Raw genomic sequence first — 7,911 nt, forward strand, 5'->3', positions numbered from 1 at the left:
ATGGTTGAAACACACACTCAGACAAACACACACATGCACACGCACACACACACACTCTCACTCAAGTAGCATATACCCAGATTGGAGGTGGTGGGGTACATTTGCTAGAACTCTGTGCAAGAATAGTCTCAGGCTCTGATTACATTACCTCTAAAAGAGAAGGATGGAGATAGAGGAGGGAGGAATGGAGGGAAGGAGAAGAGGGGGTCACCCCCGCTATTAAAATCAATAAGCATTGATTCAAAGGTGGCTAAAGGTGATGTGTGTGTACATGATCCTTCAGGTCTCTGAGTCTGACTCTCAGACATACTAGAGAGATAGGGAGAGAGAGGGGGATAGAGAGAAACAGCGAGAGAGATAGAGAGGAGTGCATTTAGAGAAAGGTAAGATGATAGCTTGGCAGAAACAAAATGAAAGAAGGAAGGAAGGAATACAGAGAGATAAAGAACAGAGAGAGAAAAGAGAGAAAGATGGAGGGAGAATTCATGCTTGGTGGAATCAATACAGAGAGGTGGAACAGAGAACAATGGCCTCAGAGGAGAGGAGAGTCAGTGGTGCAGGTCTAATACTCTCTCTCTCTCTCTCTCTCTTCCCCCTTCTCTTCCTCTATTGTTTTCTTTCATCCTCTCTCACTCTCTCCTTGTTCTTTTTCGTCCTCTCTTTGCTTAATCTCCCTCTCTCTCTCTCTTTCTCTGTATCTGTATCCTTTTCTCTCGCCCTCTCTCACTCTCCCTCTCAGCATCCTTTTCTCTCTCTCTCTCCCTCTCTAGCTACCTCTCTCTCTCTCTCTGCAACTCTCTCTCTCTTTCTCTGTCTCTCAGTATGCAGAGCAGATAGGAGTCGTCCGCCTACAGTAACCCTGCCATGACACGGAGCCACTTCCTCATGGAAAACAAATCTCACACAACAATTCAGCTACAAACATGCACAAGCACCCACACTGACATACAAGCATTCACATTCACACCCACACACACCCACACACACCCACACACACACACACACACACACACACACACACACACACACACACACACACACACACACACACACACACACACACACACACACACACACACACACACACACACACACACACACACACACACACACACACACAGCCACTTCTCCATTTCTATCAGCACTTGAGTGTACCCAGGCCTTAATTAGTTATTGATGAATGAGCCCATAAGATGCTGTTCTTTCATTTCCCTTGTTGCCAGATATTCCACTAATCGTAGTGAAAAGTATCCTTATTGCGCTGCTGTGACTGAGAGGCGACCAGTACCAGCCACTCTGATTGGCTGGCTTGGCTAAATAACACCACTCCATTCCAACAGAAGAAGAGGTGGACGGGATAAGATGTACACAACTTTTACACTGACTCCCTGACTCGCTCCTTCAGACTTTCTACACATCTTCTCAAATAAACTACTTACACTATCCTCTCCTCCTATTATAAAAACAGATTTGGATGTCCCGATACACACATCTGAAACCCCTTGGATTAGTCCTTAGCTAATACAATAATGGTCATTTTTTTTCAACACCTTATTATGTTAATGAAGGCAGAGAATCCACAGGAGAGGAGATTAAAATACAAACAAATAAATAATGATGTTCATTAATACAGAAAAAAATGCCCTTGTCTCTGCCCTTCATGGCTGAGCCACGTTCAGTAGGCAATGGCTGTGGAACTTGCAGATATAAATGTCATGAATTGAGTTGATGTGATTCCTTATTCTATGTGTCATAGAGGCATGTTTGTTCTATATTATTAATTTCTATCTGTAACATTGTGCGCTGCTTAACGTGGCCCTGTCTTGTAATGGATTGGTCTTGACTTTACCGTCATCGATGATGCTGACCACCACTCCATTCCCGGTGATGTTCCTGCTCCACACCGGCATCACGTTCAGGTCAAAGTGACTGGAGCTGTATTGGCCATGGTTGAACTGTAGTAAAACACAGGTACATAGAATAAAACACAGTCACAAACACACACACATCATAATCTTATGTCACAAAGATAATAGCTATATGACAAAACTTGTACACTCTTAGAGAAAAGATGACACCTAAAAGGGTTCTTCGGCTGTCCTCATAGGATAACCCTTTGAAGAACACTTTTTGGTGCCAGGTAGAAACCTTTTGGTTCCAAGTAGAACCATTTTGGGTTCCATGAACAACCCTTTCCACAGAGGGCTCCTCATGGAACCCAAAAGGGTTCTACCTGGAACCAAAACGTTTCTACTACTGTACTATCACATAACGAATCATATGTCCCTCACTTATGGCCATTGAAATCCACTTCTTAATCCCTCATCCGCTCACTCCCTCTCTTCTCTCACTCCTTATGTCACTCACTCCTGTAGTGCTATTTAAATCCATTCAGGTAGGGAAGCCTTTTCACCCTCTTTTGTTCAACACTCTGCCAAAAAAAGGCATCACAGAACCTACCTTAGTGGCCACTGAATCTCATGCTAAGTTTGTGTACATGTGTGAGTGTGTGTGTGTCCGTCCATGTATGCGTGTGTGTTTTCCTCAGTGTGTGTGTGTGTGTGAGTGTGTACCCGAACGTCACAGACCCTTGACTAAACACAGTGCTGAAAAGGTTCAGGGTAGCGCTCGAGGGAGGCCCTGCTCTCCGCACATCAAAACAGCCTCCAAAACACACCCCATGTGGCGAGTAGAGAGAGTAGAGAGAGCCAGGAGCAGAACTACCCATAAGCCTCTCCGCTCCCCACAACCAGCACACAGCGCCCATTCAGTCACACACACACACACACAAACACCGTAAACCCATACGGGCACAAAACAAACAAGAGCCTTCCCCAAAATGTCAAACCCCCTCACATGCACAAAGACAATTTGATATTTAAAGTGAGTGTTTTGAGAGGTTTCTATTCTGTCGTTCTTCTCGGAATGAAGAGAGAGGGGAAAACAGAGAAAGACAGATAAGTAGAGCGGAGAGAGGGAAAATAAAGCAAGGAGAAGAGAAAAAAGGGAGAGACAGCGAGAGAGAGAGAGAAATATAGGTAAAGAGCGAAAGTTAATGAGCAAGGGAGGGGGGATGGAATAAGGAGAGGAGAAAAAATGGGGAAGAGAGCAAAAAAGAGATGTAGAGAGGGAGAGCAGCTCAGATGAGTCTAACTAAACACAATAGATAAATAGTGCTCTGTGGGGGGGGGAGTGGGTGCGCCAGGGGAGCAGCGCTGCTTTGTAGTGGGAGAAGAAAAGGCCTGCCAGATGAATGGAGCCAGCGTCCACCAGAACAGGCCTGGCCCTAGGGAATCCACCAGCACACTGGGGGGACGGCACTCAGCATATGGGCGGATGGATACACACACACACAGAAATAAGTGCACACACACTTTCACACATACAGAAAAACCCGCATACACACACACAAGTAACCTACGTACACACCCACACACATATACACAGTGGCGACCCGTCATTCAGGGCAGGTGGGGGAGAACCCCACCTGTTTTGAGCACCACATTTTTGGCAGAAATAAAATACGTTTTTGCCTGTTTGCATGTTATTTTGGCATTAATACGTGTCACATATCAGTTTGCAAACAATGTAAAAAAATATATGTCATTGAGTTAATAAAGCCACATGCAAACATGGTCTCTTTTTTGTTTTCTTGAGTAAGGCAGCTCCATAATGTAGGTGTTTCAGCCTAGCTCATTGCTTTCTGTGGTGGTGGGGCAAGCCAGCAGAAAATACAGAGCGTTGTGTCGTGATTGGCTCAGTGTTCTGTCACTCATGGGGACACTACGTCACTGCCAAGTCTAAGGGTAGAGTGAGAAAATTCTAGCCCCTTGGGTGCTGCCATAGTTACATTAGAAGTGCCCATCCAAGAAGGCTCAAGGTCATTGGCAACAGATGGAATGACGTCAAATCACGTTATATGTACAGTAGCTTTGAATGGACTGATCATGTCAACATCATACTTTAAAAATCTTAGCTAGCAGTCATCATCATGAATAAAGTCGACAATCTACTGACAAATCCTTTTTAATCCTTGTCATTTGAAGATAAATAATGAAGAGAAATTATACATAAAACGTATCAGTGCTCATCAGACATTGGACATAAACATTACACAGCAAGTTGGAAATCACAAATTCAACAATGAGTGGTTTGGAACAAATCCGTGACAGTGGCTAACTGCAAGCATTGCAAAGCAATCACTAGCCCGCTATTCAGTGGAGTGGCCATGCGTTCAACATTGGCCATGCTGTCAAGCATGATTTGTGCCGCACCCAAAACAACTGTTAACTAGGAACTGCGAAAACTTGACTTGAGTGAGTTTAAGACATCTGGGAAGTCGGGAATAAATTAGCTCTGACTGGGAAAATGTGTTTTGAACGGTCATCCAACTCGGAATTGTAAATCCAGCCTCTTTCTAGACTAGAGCTACGACCTGAAGATCAATGACGTCATCATGATCGACCTTGTTTTTTTTCAGAGTTCCCAGTTGTTTTGAAAGCACCATAAATCCAGAGAATGCCAGATTTTGATGACAAAATTTGCTCACAAAGGACCGCCACGCCACCTTCCTGTTCAAGTGAGCACAGCACAACAAGGTGAGTCCAGAAATATATTGTATGCTGCTGCAAAAATTGTGTAATATGCTAGGGAGATATGTATACTGTAGCTAAGAAAGTAATACTAAGTGCATGTTGTCTAGTAAGATGTTAGTAGCCCATGTGCCTCACCCTAATAATTTGGTCTATTTACCCCTCTTAATTTTGTCTACTGTTCTGACTTGGTGGTGCACATGTAGCTTATAGTCTGTTTTAGAGAAATGTAATGTCACATCCTGACCATAGAAAGCTTTTATTTTCTATGGTAGAGTAGGTCAGGGCGTGACAGGGGGTTTTGTCTAGTTTATTTATGTCTATGTTGGTTCTAGTTTCTTTTTTCTGTGTTGGGTTTTATGTCTAGTTTATGTATTTCTATGTGGGCTTCTAGTTTCTGTATTTCTATGTTTTTTGGGGGGATGATCTCCAATTAGAGGCAGCTGGTCATCGTTGTCTCTAATTGGGGATCATATTTAAGTTGTTGTTTTTCCCACTAGGTTTTGTGGGAGATTATTTTGAGTAAGTGTATGTTGCACCTCTTCGTCACGGTTTGTTGTTTTTCTTTATTAGTTTATTTGTATGTCTTGCATAGTTTCACAGTTTTAATAAAATGTGGAACAATACATACGCTGCACTTTGGTCCCATTCTTCAGACAGCCGTGACATGTAATCATCGAATATTGTTAGAGCTTTCATTGTCTGCTTATATGCCCCCTTTATTTATCTTACGGTTCTGACTTGGTCAACAGGGAGAAGAACAATGAACAATGAACGGCCCATGTTCTGAATTCTGTCGCTGTACATTTCAAAAGTGCTAAACAAATAGTTATATTGACTAAGTCCATCCTAGCTCGCTCATTAATGTCTTAATAGAAATTATGAATTGCCTCTTATCCGCTTGTTGTCCCCTTATGCCATAGTTTGTACATTTCAATTGTCAGCAGAAAACACATTTGTTTAAGCAAGTCAGCCATATCATCTATGTTTTTTTAAAGGCAGAAAATGAGGCTAAATTAACTGTTTCGCTGCCAGAAAAGGCTCCGCTGATAACCAGGTGTAGCAGTGGTAAGATATTGGGACAGCTTTATGTAGGCCCTAACAGTTTGTGGGCACAGTTTGTCACCGTTTTTCCCCACCAAGATGCACATGTTAAAATCACCACTGCATTTGCACCCGCACGCGCACACACACAAAATGCACATGCGCAGATACACTTCCACTCACACCCAAACACACATTTCACACACAAATACACAACTTCCAGAGAGAACAACATTGACAGAACAACACTGGATACGCAGGAGCGTAGAATATACTGTACGTGTGTTACAAGTGCACGTGACACTGTCAGGATACCAATCATAGATGTAGACCAACTGTGAGTGAGTAGACAAACACACACTACGAGATCAGATACAGTAGACATAAACACACACATCACATCTGGTCCTGGCTGGCTACCAACCCTGGGCAGATTACTGACCCTCAATCAATATCCATGTCCACTACAGGCTGATTTAACAGAACAGCTAAAGAGAGAGAGAGAGAGGAAAGAGAGAAATATGGAGAGAACGAGAAGGGGAGAGAGAGGAATACACACAGAGCTAAACTCCTCTCACTGTCAACTGCGTTTATTTTCAGCAAACTTAACATGTGTCAGTATTTGTATGAACATAACAAGATTCAACAACTGAGACATTAACTGAACAAGTTCCACAGACATGTGACTAACAGAAATTGAATAATGTGTCCCTGAACAAAGGGGGGGGGGTAACAGTAACAGTCAGAATCTGGTGTGGCCACCAGCTGCATTAAGTACTGCAGTGCATCTCCTCCTCATGGACTGCACCAGATTTGCCAGTTCTTGCTGTGAGATGTTACCTCACCCTTCCACCAAGGCACCTGCAAGTTCCTGGACATTTCTGGGGGAATGGCCCTAGCCCTCACCCTCCGATCCAACAGGTCTCAGACGTGCTCAATGGGATTGAGATCTGGGCTCTTCGCTGGCCATGGCAGAACACTGACATTCCTGTCTGCAGGAAATCACACACAGAACGAGCAGTATGGCTGGTGGCATTGTCATGCTGGAGGGTCATGTCAGGATGAGCCTACAGGAAGGGTACCACATGAGGGAGGAGGATGTCTTCCCTGTAACGCACAGCGTTGAGATTGCCTGCAATGACAACAAGCTCAGTCCGATGATGCTGTGACACACCGCACCAGACCATGACGGAACCTCCATCTCCAAATTGATCCCGCTCCAGAGTACAGGCCTCGGTGTAACACTCATTCCTTTGATGATAAAGGCAAATCCGACTATCACCCCTGGTGAGACAAAACCATGACTCGTCAGTGAAGAGCACTTTTTGCCAGTCCTGTCTGGTCCAGTGACGCCCATAGGCGACGTTGTTGCCGGTGATGTCTGGTGAGGACCTGCCTTACAACAGGCTTACAAGCCCTCAGTCCAGCCTCTCTCAGCCTATTGTGGACAGTCTGAGCACTGATGAAGGGATTGTGCGTGCCTGGTGTAACTCGGGCAGTTGTTGCCATCCTGTAACTGTCCCACAAGTGTGATGTTCGGATGTACCGATCCTGTGCAGTTGTTACACGTGGTCTGCCACTGCGAGGACGATCAGCTGTCCATCCTGTCTTCCTGTAGCGCTGTCTTCGACGTCTCACAGTACAGACATTGCAATTTATTAGTCTGGCCACATCTGCAGTCCTTAAGCCTCCTTGCAGCATGCGTAAGGCACGTTCACGCAGATGAGCAGGGACCCTGGGCATCTTTCTTTTGGTGTTTTTCAGAGTCAGTAGAAAGGCCTCTTTAGTGTCCTAAGTTTTCATAACTGTGACCTTAATTGCCTACCGTCTGTAAGCTGTTAGTGTCTTAACGACCGTTCCACAGGTGCACGTTCATTAATTGTTTATGGTTCGTTGAACAAGCATGGGAAGCAGTGTTTAAACCCTTTACCATGAAGATCTGTGAAGTCATTTCTATTTTTGCGAATTATCTTTGAAAGAAAGGGTCCTGAAAAAGGGACGTTTCTTTTTTTGCTGAGTTTATATACTGTATAATACATTTTAGGTCAGGATAAACCTCTCTAGCCTGACCATATGAAACCTGGAATTCCCTCACATCCAACAGAGAAAAGTAATTCTTCCACTCTCACTATTCTTTCTTCTTTGTCTCTCTCCCTACCCTCCATCTTCCCCTGAGAACTGACCTGTCAGTCATTCGTTGCCATGGTTCATCAGAACTGGGGACATAGCCCACCCCTCAGCCACAGGGCTCTGTCAGATTAGCAGTTTAGTGTTT

The sequence above is a fragment of the Salmo salar genome, chromosome 02, assembly GCF_965601325.2.
Source record: "Salmo salar chromosome 02, fSalSal1, whole genome shotgun sequence".
In the NCBI taxonomy this organism is placed as follows: Eukaryota; Metazoa; Chordata; class Actinopteri; order Salmoniformes; family Salmonidae; genus Salmo; species Salmo salar.